General features: G+C 41.3%; 1 protein-coding gene across 4 annotated transcripts in view; it reads left to right on the top strand.

The window, feature by feature from the left end:
• The first annotated feature begins 9046 nt into the window (after positions 1-9046).
• MPPED1 (metallophosphoesterase domain containing 1) overlaps positions 9047-18389 on the top strand; it is a 61888-nt gene continuing 52545 nt past the window's right edge. The window contains exon 1 of one of the 4 annotated variants that reach the window (XM_066183681.1): positions 9047-9118. The gene's annotated coding sequence lies outside the window, so the exon portion shown is untranslated. Of the gene's footprint in view, positions 9119-9585; positions 9668-9788; positions 10076-16323; positions 16451-18389 lie in introns of those variants that run through there. The other 3 variants (XM_066183680.1, XM_066183679.1, XM_066183678.1) reach the window with 3 other exon arrangements.

Genomic DNA, 18389 nt, shown 5'->3' with positions numbered 1-18389 from the left:
ATCTGGATGGATAGCACAGCTCTCACCCATAACTTCTCCAGCAAAGCTTAAGGAGAGAACAAAGGCCTGGGTCTGGGCTTAAATAGAGCTCCTGGTTTCTCAAGGAATGTGGGTAGAAGGCTCTGGTGGGGCTGGTCAGGGACATTAAGACGTATTAGTGCAATCAGGGCCCTGACAATGCCTACACAAGTGATCTTTATGTAATTTAGGGAACTACTGCAAAATTCCCAAGGAAATAATAAATACTAGTCCTTATTAAAAATATCAGAAAGATCTGCTTAGCAAAATCCTGCTCAAGAGAGGCTTTCCTATGTCTTAATGGTGCCTAGCAACTTCTAAATCCATTTGTAGCCCATGCAAAGGAAATCATACCAACACCTCATACAACCCCTCAGATTGCAAGCAGTTATTAAATTATGACATTACACTACATCCTTCTTTTTTTTTTTAGTAGATCTATTATAAAGCTTACAATCTACTGCTTTCCTCTCACCTTTTATACAGAACTTGGTGGTAAACTCTGAGCTGTTCCACTGTGAATGTAGTTTTCACTCAGGTGAAAAAAACTCAGGAGTTTTCACTCACACTGGGACAGATTATGTTCCAGGATGGTTGTTGCAAATGGCACAGTACTCTGGCAGCAGATTCTCTCTGTGGGAATCACTCAGTTTCTTGGGAATCCCTGAAGCAGCTGTTCCACTGGATTTGCACTTCTGAAAAATACAGGAGAGGAGGAAAAAATCACCTCTCCCCAAACGTGCTCATCGCCCTGAACAATCAATTCTTTGCTCCTTGCTTGCTCAGGCTAGCATTTGCAATCAATCCCACAGTGAAGTTATTTGGACAAGACAACAATAGCAATCGATGTTAAGCCTCAGTCCATGTTTTTGGGTTACTACAAAACCATAGCACCAGTTATTCCAGTCTATGGTGGAAGTAAGTTGTCCCTGTGGTCCTGAATCTGAAGAACCACTGCTGGTCCATTCCCATCAGAAACCTCCTTCCTACACGTAGCTATGAACATGTTCTACAGTTTTAATCACTTGCAGAACACAAGGTAATTTTTCCCGTGAGAAGTTAGCCTTTGACTCTTAATAGGCTGTCATCCTCTTAAGTAATTTTAATTCCTGTATCAATACCCAGTCCATAAACAGTAGCATCTGTGTCTAATTGAAAATGAGGTTTGCAGCCCTGGTCAATTAACAGAGAAAAAGCCAAAAGAACCATTTCATCTCTAAATAATAAATTACACAATGACTATTGAAGTAACATTATTTTCCTTCCCTTTTTATGGAAATGTTATGTAATATTGCTAACACAGGAAAAAACCTTCTCTTGTAGGATTAAAGTCCCTCAAAACTGAGCATCAGGAAGTCTCTGGGGAGCTCTCTGGTGTCCAAAGATCCTAAGAGTAGAACATCCCTCCCTGCTGTTAAATGTGCCAGACCTAAATTCATTCTTTTTAACACAATCCCCATTGCTTTGGGTGCAGTTTCAGGCCAGCAGCTTTGGGTTGATCCCAACCTATTTGTAAATATATCCTATTTTGTTCAAAGATACTAACATGTGCCCAGGGTGTTATTTAGGTGCTGTGAGTAAGCCAGGAGTAGTCCTGGACCAAAGCCTCCATTTGCAGTGCCTCAAATGTAGCTGCCCACTACGACAATCAAAGGCCACCACACTGAATGCTGAAAACCTTGCTTGCAATAAAAGCAGTTTGGGTCATTTTTAGGGCCAATTTCTACTGCCAATCTTCACTTAGTATTCAGTCTGAAAGTCAGATTAAATTTTTACAGAGTCTTGGGAATTATCTATGCATGGGAACTCAGAGCAAGCCTTTTAAAATGTTCAAGGTAGTTTCTACACAGGAACCAAATCTGCCTTTTTTTTTTTTTTCCTAACAAGAATTATGGTTGACACACAAGAACAGCTGAAGTCTCACTTATGCCCTTCTGATATGTTTTTCCATGTCCTTTGTGGCCTCTTCTTTCTTTGCTTGATGGCAAAAACAGATGAGGTGGGTGTTTGATGTGCTGTTTCTCCCTCTGAGGGCCTGGAGCTGGCTTGGAACACTGCAGCCTTGATCTTTGCTGAATCAAGTAGAAAATCATGACACTCAACCAAAAGGTCTTTTGGGCCAATTTGCAACTGCCTGTTTAAAGCAACAGTACTACATCAGAACAAATCTAGCGGAAATCTCCAACTCCATTTCTTTGGTGTTTCCCCTATACAACTAGGCTTTTTCTCCAGTGGGTTTACATTTTTATGTTTTACATGCCTCCCTTTTTTTCTTTTTTTCTGTTCACTACAATTTAGCCACATTAGCAGGTATATAAAAAATCACCCTAGCTTCAGACCTACAAAAAATTATAACACGTAACATCCTGCTTTAAACTTTGTCTAAAAGATGATTTCAGCCAAAGTTTTCTTCCTCTGGAAAATTATCATCACAGTGAACTGCTTTTGGTATTGTAAGACAATTTGTACAGAGTTGTAAACGACTTAAGCTACAGAACTTACTTATTTACTTACAGTATGTTCTGAACAGTTCCTCAGAGAATTTGGCACAGGCTGGATTTATAAGGTACCACCTGTCAGCTAGCAGTCACCATTATTCACCCAAACTGCACAAGCAGACAGACTCATTTAGTCTGTTTAGCCAGGCTGGCCTAAGGGTTGTCATACTGGAAGTTGTGTCTACTTCGGTCAAATACAGGCTGGGGAGGGTTCTGGCTTTTCTATTTTGAGTATGGTGCCCCTTGTTTCTGGCTAGGTGTAAAACAGCCTTTATTTTCTTCTGTCAGCATTTAGTCAAACAATTCCTTTGCATTACTGTAAATTTGCTTTGTCTTGTAAGCCAACTGTGTTACTTTTAAGGATGGCTTGAAGGATGAGACAGGCTCTCCTGCCAGCCTCAGAGCTGTGCTAACAGAGCTCATGGCAGGCAGTTCTCTGCCTCCTTAGGAGTGCTTGCTTCCCACCCTAGAACACTGCTGCGAGAAATGAGAGATTTATGGGGAAATTCCGTTGCTTTTCTATGAGCCAGTAACTTCTTCACTGGCCTTGATCCAGGGAAATATATATATATATATATATGTATTTATATTAATCTCCTGATAATTTATCTGCTTCAGTAGTGTATGTGCATTCTACAGATTTCCACAGTGCCCTGCAAGTGAGGTGAGGACTCTGGTTTCTCTCTCTTCCTGACTCCTGGCTGTCCTCTGGCCACTGCAGACATTTAAACAAAGACTCAAGGCTTCCTCAAAGCTCAGGAGAACGCCCTGTCCTTCTGGTGGACAAGGCGTGCAATGCTGTCCAAACTGCACAATCTGACCCCCATCCTTTTTGTTCCTTATCCAGCCATCCTCTGCCCGGGGGAGGACGGCAGAGGAGAAGCTAATTATTCCCTTTATGCTTAACCCAAAGGTGCAGCAGAAGAGGAATCACTGGAGGCCTTTCCCCAGTCCATAAGGGAGTGGTTCCTCAGACGCTGGACTCATCAACTCATCATCTTGCCGAAGGTCGAACACTGCAGTGTTGGAGTGCCAGGAAAGGAAGGGAAGACTCTACTCATGTTTCTCTCTAAATGGTAGATCCACACTTCCCTTACCTCTGAATTTCCTTGTCGTGATGGGTTTATTTGACTGAATTGTGTGCTTCTCTGATTTAATTGTTATGTTATTAGGGCGAGTAAAATAAAGCTGTAGCTTTTCTTTTGCTGTATTAGTGCAGTTTAATTACATTTGGGAAAGGCAAAAAGGAGAGTGGGAGCTTGCCAACATTAATGCTGTCTGTCATTCACAGCCCATTGATGACAAGGAGTTGAAAGCTTGGCAGTTACTCTGGTAATCAGCAACCTGGCTGATGACGAATGGAAAAGATTATGTGAAATTTCCTGAAAGGGGGGGAAAGAAAAAGAGTTCTCCAAAGAAATAAAATACAAAATGAGAACAAAGGGCAAAAACCCCCAAACCCCAACTTCTAAATCCAATACTGAATCCTTTTTATAATGTTTACATGAAAGACCCTTCATGAAGCAGATATAATAAATGAAAATTTTCCAGTAGTAAACTGTGTTTAATGCCTATAAAAGGAATATGTTCCTAAAATAGGAGCACAAATATGTCCACTTGATTGTTGAAATGGACTTTTTCCCCTCAGCTGAAGAATACATATCACTGATAAAAACCAACTAACCAAACACAAAACCTTTTATTGCTATAGATGGCCTCCCAGTCATATTTTTTAATTTATAACACTGAAAAGCAGCTTGTCTTTTAGAGCTGTTTCAAATATATAATTCTACAGCTTTCAAAATGCAAATACTTTATTTTCTTTTTTATTCTCTCTACCTCATTTTCTATTTTTAATACAGGAGAATGCAGGTATTTCATCTTACTATTAAGAACATAAGCAATTGCTATTCAGGCTTTAGAGTTATTTGTAGTATTTCAGCCTCTGACACAGTAGTAAAGTTCAAGAAAAACTCATGTTAAATGAGACTTGGAATTACATCAGTGTTTAAGGAGAAATTCTACAGAACAAATTCTACATTCTACATTCTACATGGTTTTGCTGTGACCTATAAAATGCATTATTTGTGACATTTCTCATTTGTCTTAATTAAAAGCTGAATACCATTCTAAAGCCTTTTTTTTTTTTTTTTTTTTTTTTTTTTTTTTTTTTTTTTGGCAGCTTTGGGAAGAAACAATGATGGCTTGTTTGAGGTTTTGTCCTGTCATTTTTCTGTAGCTGCTGGATATACCTACTCAGTTTCACAAGTCACAGAACTGCACTTTGCTATTTAAGACTTCAGCCTTTCATTTTGCTCACAGTGGGCAAATGAGAAGGTCCCCTGGTATCTATAGTATTATTAGACCATATTTTTAAGAAGAAGAACAACACATACAATTGTACAATGTGCAATTGTTTGCTGGGCATGCAAGCAATTGTGAGACTTTTGTTGCTTCTGTTTTGCCAAACACAGCATAGGACAAGAAAGAAACAAATGGCTTTTAATCACGACATTAAGCAACTCGGGCAATTTAAAGTTTACCAGCAGGCAATGTTGACTGTGCGGGGCTGCGAATAGGGAATTTCTCTTTCACACTGCTAAACAGATAACATCACTATGTGGCTCCAGGCTTTTTCCCCACAGGCAGAGTACCACAGCTCCCTATTCTATGAGGAGTTGCCGGGTACACCTAACCACAGTTGAAAGGAGATCGCTAAGGTTTACTGGGAAATGACACGAGGCTGATTTGATTAATAAGTTTAGTGTTAAGAACTGGCTGTTTATTTATTAGCTTAAAAATAACACACAGGTTAGAGACCTCCTCCCCATTAAGGAAATGACGATGGTATATTAGTCAGTCATCAGACTCACTTTCAAATTTCTGTAGAAAAGATGTAAAATTTAGCAAAAAAACCCTGTAAACTTTTATTTGCGTGTGTGTGTGTGTGTGTGTGTGTGTTAGCAATGTGTCAGCAGTGTGAAGTTCCACTGCCTGAGGAACAGGTCTTTACGATTCCTGGACAATACATCGCTCTGTCCATGTGATAACCATGCTCAGGCACAAGCTGGAGTTCCTCCGTATTTCTCCAGGTTTCGTGGACGTACAGACACATCTCAGAGCTCAGGTACTCCGCACATCCTCATGACCTGGCGAAGACCACCCAGACTATGTAGATCAGCTGTTCCTTGCACACGTGCATTCCATCTGATCGGGAAAGCACCGTCGGAGCGTGAGTCAGACTTGGGAAGCGCAGGCTGGAGCGCACAGGCACAGACGGGCTCGGCAGGGCGTGTGCAGCAAGTCTGACATGTCACACAAGCACAGGGCATGGGGAAATAAGAACCTACAGGAGGATGGATGGCACATTTCAGAGCTGTAGGCTGTCACTCAGCAGTGGTCTACTGCTCCTCTTCTGCTGTGACACTGTGCTGACAGAAGTCTGCACTAACTCTTATCTGTAAAAATCCAACTGCTCAAGAAACATTAAAAAAAAAACAAACCCTAAATCAGGCTGGATTTGTTCATTTAACGGATGGTTTTAAAGCACAGGTTTAATTTAAACTACACATAAATAATTGCCAACCATTAAGAAGCCAAATCAAGTACAAAAATTCAGCTGAAATGATGCACTTTTTTACAGGTTTACATTTATTATCTATTTCTGCGTTCCCCAGTGATTGTCTGAATTTCATTTGCCCAACTGCCTTTCACTTCAGATAAGGGGATCATTTCCTTCCCTATCAGTTGAAATTAATTTTTGTCTGTTGCTACCTAAGTGCTCACATAGAGCATTTTCTGTCTTCAAAACGAATAATTCAAAAATCAGTTATATAGGCCCTTCCACCCTGAAGTAACAATCTGTACAACCCAAGGTAATATTTAGGGGTCCCTTGCTTCAATATGCCAGAATTTGGTCAAAATCCCTACAAATACTTTCCTTGCTGGACAACCTTATTCCATAATATCTTCCCCAAAATATTCATCATTAAAAAAAAAAAAAAATCAAGTAACATTTTGTTGTCTACACCTCTTCAATTGACACAAAGAGATGTTCACTGTTCCTGAGCTTTGGAAGGTGACGCCACCAACCTGACTGAAGACCTTGGCTAAGCAGATGGAACAGAATGCAACTGATGCAGGAAAGCAATTTTTTTTGAGAACTGCAGTTTCTTTTGCAGGCAGGGTGAGTATCTTCTTTGTTTCAATCCATTTGAGTAGTTCAGTTAAGGACTATTAAAGCTGAAAAATCAACATTAGAGAAGAAAAAACAAGATTGCCTATTTTCCTCTGTCAATCTACAGCTAAACCCAAGTGTGAGAGGATAAGATCTGCGTTCTCTAAGACTGTCAAAGCCATGGCTACCAGAAGCTTCCAATTTAATTCCCCTTCTGCAGGCCATTATTTCAGTTATTTCATAAAATATTTTAAAATGCAATGATACTTTCGAAATGCATCAAGCATATTTAAGATTGTTTTAATGAACAATTTTAAATGACCTCAAATAAATTTTAATTGAATGTCAATTTTCATATCAAGAGAACTTGATGCAAATCATAAATAGGTAAAAATGTCAAGTACTATTCACCATTTTGTAACAAGAGGGTGAGAAATTAATTTTTTAATAAAATATTTCAAACCTAAACCACATGTATTTAATGTGTATAGATATTATGCTAACTCTGTAGATACAATGTTAACTCTGAGTTGAAAAATCAAAATATCCAGATCTGCTAATACTGTTCAAGTGATTTCTGTTAACATGTTCACCAAAATAGAAAAACCCATTTCTCTTTCGAAAGACAACTAAAATTTAAAAAGTGAAAAGAAGATCTAAATTACCAATGTCAAATCTTTTTGCTTGTTCTTTTAAAGAACAGTTGAAATTAAGGATTTGCATCCAGCCACCCTTGTCTCACCTGGAATATTTAATCACCAATTTTTAATATTAAAGAGAAAAATAAATAAGAACAATGCATAGCACATTTTCTTTCTTTTTCTTTCTTCTTTTTTTTTTTTTTAAGTAGGAATTTATTACTCATATTTCCCATGGGGAAACCACACAGCCTCAAGATTTCCAAAAAAAGGTGCCTGTAATTACTTTTCTAAGCTTGTATTCACGCATCTGAATAAGTGAATTGATTGTGAATATGTTCTCCACCTCCTAATAGGTCCTTAACCATTAGGCCGATCAAAAATTTCTCAAGCACATTTATATTGTTGCAAAACCGCTGACATGTCAAAATGCAAACTTTCGAGATAAATACATATGTTTTGCCAGCAATGGAAACTGTGGGGGAAGGTTTCCAGGTCCAGTTTTGGGGTTCTGAGCCTCTGCCCAGAGCACAGGAACTTCTCGGCGAGGGCAGCCGAGGGGACCCCCTGCCCCGGGCAGAGCCTGTGTGCGAGTTTGGCCCTGCTCGGTCATTCAGGACCGTGTGTAGAGCTCCGTGGCTCCTTTTATTTCCTGCAGAACATTTCCCAGGGCTGTCTGTTTCATCCTGACCTGGAAGAAATGTGCAAGGTACAATTTTCGTGTCCAGAATGGGTATTTTCCAGCTCGGGATTTTCAGATGCTGTTTGATCAGCAGTAAGTCACCATGTGTACCAAACCCAGATGTAACTCCACTAATTGTTGCTCGATATCCAGCACGCTTTCTTGCCTAGCAGGCGATATGGGAAACATGCGAGCAGGAATTGAATTTATTCTTGTAAGGATTTGAATTTTTTTTTCATTTGAGAATCGCTCTGCAGTTGTGTGGTAAAGCCCTTTACATGTAATTTGCCTCTCCTCAATGCATGCATTTAACTCTCCTGCTCTCTACTCATAATATCATAGGAGTGTAATATTATATATTTATGATTCTACGATGGCCTGATTTCGAAGCAGAGGGAAGCTGTGCGTGCTCGGTGCCTCTGAGAAATACACCAGGCGCTGTCGGGCAAGGGACCTTCCCTCGGCCACCCCCGTGAAGAGCATTCCCCTGTACCCCGCCAGGACCGGACCTCCGGAGTCCCCCCGCCGCCCTTCTCGCCCACCAGCACCTGCGCTGCCGAAGGGACGGGCAGCGGCTCTCCTGGCCGGAGAATGCCCCTGCAGCCCCGCCGCCAAACTTCCCCCTGACCGCTGGGGGAAGGAGGGGGACCACCGGCACCCCCCACCCCCTCCGAAAGGCCGGCGCGGAGTTCCTGCCTCCCGAACGCGCACACACGCTCCCCAAGGATGCCGCCTCGGCTGTGCCCCGGGCCGCGGAGCCCCTCGGCGGGGCCGGGGGATTCAGCCTCCCCTCCCGGCGGAGGCGGCCCCGCGCCTCCCCCGCTGACCCGCGCCCGCGGCGGGAGGGGACAGCCCGCGCTCCGCCGCAGCGCAGCCCGGCCGCGGGCACCCAGCACCGGGGCCATGCAGCGCCGCGGCCCCGGCGCATCACCGCTCCGGCCGGGCGGGGAGGAGGCAGGGCCGGCAGTGGGGGATTCCTGGCCCCCCAAAGGAGGTGGGGGAGGCGGGGGAGGGGAGGCGGGGGGGAGGGGAGGCTGAGCTCCCGGAGAAGGAGACGATAGCTCGCACAAAATCCTGCGTCCTCAAACCAGCCCCGGCGGGCAGGGTAGGTATTTGGGGGGGGGCTCCCCGCCCCGCTGCCCCCGCAGGGATGAGGGTCGGGGCTGGGGTGCGGGCGGGCTGCCCCGGGCGGGAGGATCGCTCGCAGGGCCCGTTCCCGGTGCGGGATCGGTGGAAGGCGGTGAGGTTCGACCGCCTCCCCCGGCTGGGGACCGAGCAGACGGGGGGGATGGGTCCGCCTGTGTTGCCGTGCGAGGGTCTGAAACCCCCCCAGCCGCACCCCCCACCTACCCACCCCCAAGCGCGTCAGGGCTCTGCTTCTCCCAACCAAGCTTCCCCTTGGCTTCTTAAAAGAAAAAAAAATATACACACACACATATATATATATATATATATATGTGTGTATGTATGTATGTAATATCTATGCCCCAAAGCTACGGAGAGTGAGGCGGGCGGGGGGGGGCGAGGGGGGGGAAGGGCTTTTCTGAGGATCGGGAGAGAGGCGGAGGGAGAGGCGCCGGGAGCCTCGCAGCATCCCGTGCCCCGGCCCCGCGGCGCTGCTGCCGCCGGCCGTGCGGAGCGGGGTGCGAGCAAGGTAAGGGCTGGCACCGCGCTCCGGGGACCCTGCCTGCCCCTCGGGGGCTGCTCTCCCCGGCCGTGCGAGCGCTCGCTGGCGGGGGCAGGACAGCCGCTGCCCCGCCGTGCCCCGCCGCCGCCCAGCCGGGAAGTTACTTTGTTCGCAGAGTTGCCGCGGAGGTCGGGCTGGGACCCCCGGCCGCCCCGGCCTCTTGTCCCTCGCATCCCCCCCCCGCCGTGCTCAGTGTCACCAGCCAACAGCGCGGAGGAAGCCCCCGTGGAAAAGCCGTGCGCGCCTTCCCCGATAGTTTCCCCTCGCATAGCCGGGGGAAGGGGTGATGGAAGAGGAAGAACTTCCCTTTGTCGTAGGAGAGGATTGAGTGACCTCCAAAGTTTTGTTCCGGGAGGAAACCGCTCGATAAGTTTGGTAGGATTCATGCCGATTTAATTTATTGCGCTGTTATTTGGTATCCAGCACGCTCGAAGCAGTGAAGCAGACCGGAAAAAAAAATAATAAAAAAAAAAGATTGGGGACGTTTAGATGGAGATTTCAGTTCTTTTTATTGCTTTCTTAGGATTAGCGTTTTCTATCTCGCACTTTCAGATGGGTAGTGTGGAATACATTTATAAATGAGTGTGCTTGTCCGTGGGTAACACAGAGGGTACGGATGGGAAACGTGAAGGAACTGGGCAGATTTTAAACGGTCCATACTCTTTGGTGGAAGATCAATAGTTGAAGATTCCTGCTTGCACAGTCTGTACCTTGACAATATTATCATGGAGAGATCTGCTGATAATGTACGGTATTGATAGCCATTTCAACTTCAGTTTCATGAATTTCGTGGTTAATTTAGACTAGTGTGAAGGAGCTTTGGATATTCTGGATAAATTGATAACTAAGCATGATTATTAAACTTTGCAATTGGCTCGTGATGAAGTGAACTCTCAGTTTTTCTAAGGCAGATATTTAAAATGCAGGGCTACATTTTAAAAGTGTATATCTGAAATCTGACTACCAAAATATCATGCATCTTTTGAGAAGACTAGTTATGGAGTAATTGTAAAATGGCAATCTGTGTTGCACCTTTTCGTAATAAACAGTTTCGTGATGCCAGACACTGTAAATTCTCTGGTAGTGTACTACAAAAATGGGTGGGGGGGGGGACTGATTTCTATTTGTATGTGGATTTCTTTGAAATTATGAAATGTAGCAGTTTTGCCATGTATGATTCATATGTGAACTGATTAATATTAGTTACTACCCTTGAAATTTCAATGGTATGTTTAAACAGTTTAGGTTGGCTCTTGAGATTTGTTTCATTGTCGCAAGCTATCCGAGACATAACAAATCTCTAAAATTTCTTGTTTCTACATTATCCCATCTATCTCCTTTCTTCTTCTTGATCTTCTGTGGTATAATTCAAAGCAGAGTAACTGCAGAGAATACCTGTATATGTTTGTGTGAAGTGAAATGCCCATTTTAAAAATACACAAATGTTCTTGTGGACAAGAGCCATCCCCTCATGCCCTGTATGAAAACCTTCTGGGCTGCTATTAACAAGAGACTTGCTTTGTTGTTAGTTTGTGATGCCAAACAACAAACATTAGAGAATGCAAAGATAAAGCTTGTGCTCTGATCTTTGTTTAAACAGGTCATGGTTTTTTATTTAATGCTGCATGCTCATTATGGGAACTGTCAGCAGGAATGTAAAGCAGACTGGAGTTCTGATCTGGCATACATTCATAGATGACTCTGACATTGATGTTTCTGCTTCTTCAGTGAATGGTTCATAGAGTATAGTGTCTTTTGTGATGATATTTATTTAATTGAATGTACTATATGAAATCAAAAGAAAACCTCTAGGTTAGTCCTTCTAGGAACTAAAAATGTTCAGGTCTGCTGCCTCAGGTGTAGTCCTCCTGACCTGAAGAGTTTCACGGAAGTGGACTTTTTAGTAGAATGAGTAGAAGTGTATAAAGAGCTCATTGGTTTTTAAGTCAGCTAGAGTTCTGCCACTGAATTACAAGGAAGGAGACTCAAAACCCCTGAAACCGGGTAACTGCTTAGTCAATTACCCAGTCAGTTTCTTTTTTTCAGACATATGGAAATAATATCAAATAGTAATTAGAAAGTGCATTCATAATTGAGAATTTTAATACTTTTCATCCATGAGAACAGTTTTCACCTCAGTTGGTTAATAAACATAATAAAAATAATTCAGTGCAGTCCATTTGATTCTTGCTGAATCTTGTTTTGAAGAATTCATACGGGATGTGCAAGGTAAGCTGAAGGAAGAGGCATTTCATATGTTCAGTTACATGAAGGAATATTACAATATTGCAACCTACAGTATGAGCTTTCAAAATAAGACTCAGTGTAGCACTGGAAACTTTAATTTGGGTGTTCTGGATCATTCATCCGTTTCGGTTCTGTGATCATTTTCCATAGGTCAATTTCATCTATCTGAGAGTGTCTGAAAGCAAAGTGGTCTCTAATTATTATTTCTAACTTAAAACAAATGCTTCATTTTAAATCCTGGCTATTCAAGGTTATGTTTCAAAATACAAGCAAAGTTGGTAATGTGAGAGAGTTCTTTAAGGTCTTTGGATTGTTATCCTTTAACTTCCTGTTAGAATATCATCTTTTCAGTCAATGTAATTGCAAATAAAATAGCGTGAGAATGTGATACTTGGGCAAGGTTGCAGAGTGACAGTCCCTGATAAGATCTATTGCAAAAAGTGGCAGAGCTGTTGCAGTACTGGCTGTTCCCTTGCCTCTGCAGTGACCACCTCTGGAGGTAAAGCAGTTCATTCCTGGGCACTGCTCACTGCTTGACCTCATTGTTGAAACTGTCAACAAGTGTGACAGATTTACCGTGCTTTGACAAGGCAGTGGGAATTGTATTAGGATTAACAATTAGCCATCATGGTATAAATGGGGCAACTTGCAGTCATAACTGATTTGGGATTCATTAGAGTAACGTAAACACAAAATGCTTGGCATCTTCCATTCAGTCACGATTTAAAATGCTACGGTTTACTGTGGGAGTAAAGATTGAGTTCATAATATCATTTAAATATGCTATATTCTGTGTCAGACTAATGTCAGTGTAGTAAGGGCTCGTCTTTGCTGTTTGAGAGGTGTAATGCAGAAACACATTTCAATAGCAACTATTAGCCCTCACTTGTTACATATGTCTAATTTGTACATTTCTGCTAAAACCGAGAGTATATCACTTTTCTTTGCAAGCTTACTTTTTATGTGGTTTGTCCTCTTCACCTTTCAAATGGAATTCCTCTGCCTTGCAGTCAGCCCAGCTTCCCTTATGGCACTGAGGGTCTTGTCATTGAACCAAAGACTGAAGCCAGCAGAGCAGCTGCACAAGTAGCATATGAAGGAGGCTGATGGTGACTGATATTTTTGATTGTTTTTTTCCATGCTTTTCTTAATTGGCTGTTTTGCACAAGCCTCCTTTTTTTGCCTGCTCTCCGAATCACATCACTTGGCTTAACGCGCTGTGTAACTCCAGCACCCTGCACGCCACTTTATTCCTTATCACCTTTTCCCTCCTCTCACTGACTCTTATCATATCCCATCTTCTTTCCACTTCTGTCTTTTGTGATGCTAATCTTGCATTATTTTTTCCTTCTCCTTAAAAGAAAATGGAAGGAACACAGTGTGCTGCCATTGCACTGATCACTGCTGTGCTACATTGTTTTCCTCCCATATCTTTTGTTGAGTTTCTGGAGACTGTAATCTGGGGCAGAGACTGTTTTACTCTAGGACTGTACAGTGCCCAGCATCATTTGCTGCTGGATTTCACCTGGTCTGTGGATAATCATAATGTTCAGTAAGAAAGGGATTATTTTGGCTTTGTGGGATAGCCTTTCTTCTGCTTCTTTGGTAGAAAACATTTCTACTTGGAGGTTTTCTATACTGTATTGCTATTCTGAGTTTTGTCCCTCAACACTTTGTCCCTAATATGAGTGGATTTTGGTAGAAGTTCAAGACACCTTGCCTAATGTAGTGGGGATAGGGTAGATGAGAGCTTAGCTACTGACAGAGTTTAACTGTCTTGTACCTTCAACAAGAATGACAATAAGCGTCAATTTCAACACATATTAGTGGAAATTTCAGGTTTGTCAACATCAAAAAACATTCAGATTTCACCACGTTGATCAAATAAAACAGAAAGGAAAAGAAAATAAAAAAATGTACAGCGAGTTAATTTCAGAACCTTGGTTGTAAAATATTTTTACATTTTGATCTCTGTTTACTTTCCATCCCTAAACTGTGTAGTTTTATTTTAGCGGGTTTTTATTTGTGTCACTGGAAAATATTTTCACCAGTGCAAATAAAATTTTTCATGCAAGTTTTTCAAGCAGGCAGTGAATCAGCTGATGGACAGTGCACAGCTCTGGGAGCCACAGTTCAGGGGTATCCTTTCTTTATCTCATGTGGACCATGTAGGGGGGCTCTTTGTGGACATAACTTCAGGGTTAAAGGAGTGGCTGTTGACTGTTCTTTCTTTACATCAGTCCTGGAGGCAATACCTGGAAAAATAAAGGTAACAAACCCAGTGACTCCCCCCCCTGGACATGAATCAGATGACATGAAGGGTTTCAATGGGATAGATGGAGCTAAAAGAGGGAGAAGTGGAAACAGCAAAAGTAATATGACAGCATAGTTAATTTTCAAAGTTTTGTGTGTAAAAGAAAAAAATGTAGCTGTTAAGGATCTGCTTATTTACTTTTATAATTTATCTCCAGGCATTAGTAGAAAAGAGACACTGATCTCAGAAGTAGCACTATAAATGTATTTACATGTGAGCTGTGTTCTACATCCCACCTTTGACATATGTGCAGGTACTTCGGCATTTCATTCATCCTGAACCACGGGGATGGATAGGCCACTTTTCTTTTGTGCTCTTGTCCTTTCAAGAGTTGTTAGCATCAGATTTCTTTCTGAAATCAGATGAGAATATTGGCAGTAGAAATGAATCCACAGCCGAGCGGTGCTGCTGCAGGAAAAGGGAAGACCCTGTCAATTTATAATACACAAATTCCACTGAAATCAATTTGGATCAAGTGGGTGTTCTGGGCAAGTGGCTTTCACCCAGCAGAGCTTGTACTAGGCTAGGAAATGAGGATGTGGCCAGTTGTCAAAAAGAGTATAGAAAATTCTTCAATTGAAAGTTAAACCAAACTGTGTCTTAAATATGTTTTAGTACTTACATAGTCTTCTTCTCAGTAAATAATATTTTGAAAGATTCAGGAGTTTAACCAGATGACATGCCCAAATTGCAAACTGTAGAATCAAACTCTCACAACCCTAATTTATTCCTGTTGGAATGTCCATTTTTTGTAATTTCCCCACATAACCTATATTTTTGGCTTTTTTCCTTTAGAATGAGTATTCTCATTTGGGGACTTCTAATTTTTCCTATATGAAAATATACACATGGTTTACAGTAACATAGCAGATTTTGTGTTACTGCCAGAGATTAAGGCAATTTTTTTAGAGTGAGGAGTGATTTTTGTGACTCTTAGATATTTATTTAAAAATTCCTTCCCTAGAGGTAATTACTTACATTGATTAGCTACCTCTGCAGGTATTTCTAGATAACTAAAGGTAGTATTGAGTGAAAATAGTATATTTTTCAGGAAAAAGATTTGGTTTTACTTTAAGAAAAGTATCCATTTAAATATTTCATCGAAATATGACAATGTTTTATATATTCAGGCACTATCGTATGTAGGATTACAATAGTGCATTTAGCCTTGAAAAATATTCAGACTATTTGTAAATCTTAGAGCACTCCAGTGTCTGAAATATATTGGCTATATGGTAAAGCAAAAATTTAAGGTGAAAACAAAACAACATTACTAGGTTGTGTTGATTTTTCAAATTGAATAAATGAACAGTTTATTTGTATGGATGGGAAATTGGTTCAGAAAATGATACTGCTAATGAGCCAAAATAAAACTAAATCTTAAGAAATAGACGATTCATTTACTGTATAGTTTTGGGAACCAAGCAAGGGAAATGAGAAAAAGTAATTTAAAATCATACGATCGTTCAAAATAAGACTGACAAAGAAGGATTCTAGGTGGTAACTGCTTTAAATAAATACAGAATTGGATTTCTTAGGTAAATGTGCCATTTTTGTGTTCTCTGAGCTCAGTGTCTGTATCTTTTCCTGGATGCCTGGTCAAACTTTGGTGTACAGTAGGTGCAGTGTATTTTTGGATGAAACTTCACAGAAGTCAATGTTACCACATAGTCCCAAAATCCAAATAATTTATCTCATTTCCTGCTTGCTGTGTCCATATAATCTTTTTATTACAGTTAAAGCTCACAAGTATGTTAGTGTTCTTTATAAAGAAAATGATGAGAGGAATGTGCAATATTTATGTTTGAGAGCAAAGGAAGTCATTAATTTGAAGAAAAAAATCAGTCAAGAATTTTCTCATGCTGTGAGTGACAGGTCATTTTAACCTGCAAAGGAGAACAATGATGTGTATTTTAGAATGGTGAGAAATAATTTGGGGGATTTTGCTGCCTTTTTTTTTTTTTTTTCCTAATGCAGGTTAAGGTGATTGGAATTACAGAAAAATAAGAGGTTTTGTTTAAGTCACTGTTTTTTTTTCCATGTTAGAAACCAGATTGCTCAGTGCCCAGTAGATCTGCAGTTAACAAATATGTGAAATATGTGATGAGATACTGAAGTATTCAGTGATATGTGAAATACGAGATTCTGAACAGAAGAGGACAAAGAGAGTAGGATTTTGAGTCTTACAGGTAATTCAGAACTACATTTCCTGGTTTTGCTTATATGGGTGGAAATGGCTATGACTTCCAGGGCAAAGATACGGTCACAGAACTGAGTATTATTTGACTGATAACAGTTATCAAATTTAGATTTGCTGGCATAGGATACCACCTCAGATGTTTTCTAAAAAAGGCTTAGAAGTGCATATTTAGTTTTATTTGTTTATTTTTTTTAAATGCAATGGGAAATGTTCCTATCTCCAACAAATCCTATTCATTTAGTAATCCTAATGATTCCGTCAGTAGAAGTCTGCATGATCAAACCTAAAATCCACAAGTGTCTCCATGACATCTGACTGTACTGCCTTCCGTTTAAAAGTCCTCATTTGTCAGGTGAGCACACCAGGCTGCCAAGGGGAGGATCAGTGGTTTTGCTTTCCTGGGACCTGCATTCTGTTCCTAAAGAAGAGGAGGAAGAGGAGAGTGTATCTCTCTGGAAAGGCTTTCATCAGCAGTGTGGTTTCCCTGGGTCTCCTTTCCCACAAAAGAATGCCTTTTTAGGGTTATTTCAATATTCATTTTCTGGTGGCAGAACTGAGGATAGCAGACTGCTTCCATTGATTGGCCTCTATCTGAACTGTCTGAACATGGGTATTTTAGCAAAAACCCTTGGTATTTTCAGCCTATTTCTTAGTGTTAGTGGTTGCTTTCTAGTCTCAGTATGTTCACTCACTGGTGGTCAGTTTGTAACAAGCATTTTTCAGGAGGTTAAAGCAAAAGCAGGAATTTGTGATTGCGAATCTGGTGGTTGTAAAAACATTACTGTGACGATTCAGACCATTGGTGCAGGGCACTCTGTAGGGATTTTGGGGGGTTTAAATAAAGGCTCTACTTCCCCATGTAAGGGACGATCTGACAGTTTATGAGGGGCACTGCAGTATAGGGAAAGACCTGGGCCCTTGTAAAAGCTTTTGGAAGAGTTTCTGGTGAGCAGTGTCCAAGATTTGCATGAGAAGCAAGTGTGTCACGGTGTAGTCTATCACAAACTCTCTTGCTCCTCTTTAAGATGCTTTCTGCTCTTGTCTTACTGGCTTTCCTGAAAAAAATATAGCTTTGATGTTTTATAGCTGCATGGAAATGCCTTTTTAAAGTTGGTTTTTTTTTTTTTTTTTTGATACTACGTTTTGTTCTTTCATTGCCTTCCCAAACCCAGCTTGCCAGGCTGGCTGAGCAAAATGAACTTGTTTTCTGTAGCTGCCTCTTTGCCCCTGACCTTGGTACTGCCTAGAGTCCCAGCATTCTCTTTTTTCTTTGTCTCACTGGTGGTGGAAAAATCTGGCAACTACCCCTCTTCAGCTTCTTGCTGGGATGTGCTACAGTCACATTGTGCTTCTTGACCTCCAGATGTTTGCAGCTTAGCAAAGTTCATTCCTCAACAGAGAACAGTTTTATAGTTTTCTCCCAACTCATGACTTTTTTTTTTTTTATATTATTATTTCATTCATTAATATTTTATCTTGGCTTCTAATTGTTATTTCAGTGACATCTTCTTGAGCCATGTTGCTTCAAGTCTGGGCTCATATTGTGTGCTGCTGGAATTATTTTCAAGAAGTGTCAGTGGTGTTTTTAGACTTGAGATGAAGGGTGGATGATGGAGAGAACAGTGGGGTCAGTGGAGTGAGATATGGGGAGAGCTGGTGGACATGAGAGTGAACCTAGAATAAAGCAAAATCTGTGAGCGGAGAAGTGAGATCAAAATAAAACATTGTTTAGTAATGAAAAAAAGTTAGGATGCATAAAAAGGCTGGGAAGTTCATGCAGAAGGGGAAATATTTATGCTGGTGAGATAGAACATCAGAAATTTCAGGCTGAAAAAGTAAAAAAATCCCCAAAACTTAATACAAAGATTTATTGAGGACCTCATAAAGTACTTAAATATCTCTGGGTAGTCCTACCTGCCTAGTCCAGT

This window comes from Chamaea fasciata, unplaced genomic scaffold (genome assembly GCF_029207755.1).
Source record: "Chamaea fasciata isolate MVZ Bird 193981 ecotype frontalis unplaced genomic scaffold, bChaFas1.0.hap1 SCAF_5, whole genome shotgun sequence".
In the NCBI taxonomy this organism is placed as follows: domain Eukaryota; kingdom Metazoa; phylum Chordata; class Aves; order Passeriformes; family Sylviidae; genus Chamaea; species Chamaea fasciata.
The sequence above is the reverse complement of the archived record's forward strand: the minus strand, read 5'-3'. Positions and strand labels throughout refer to the sequence as shown.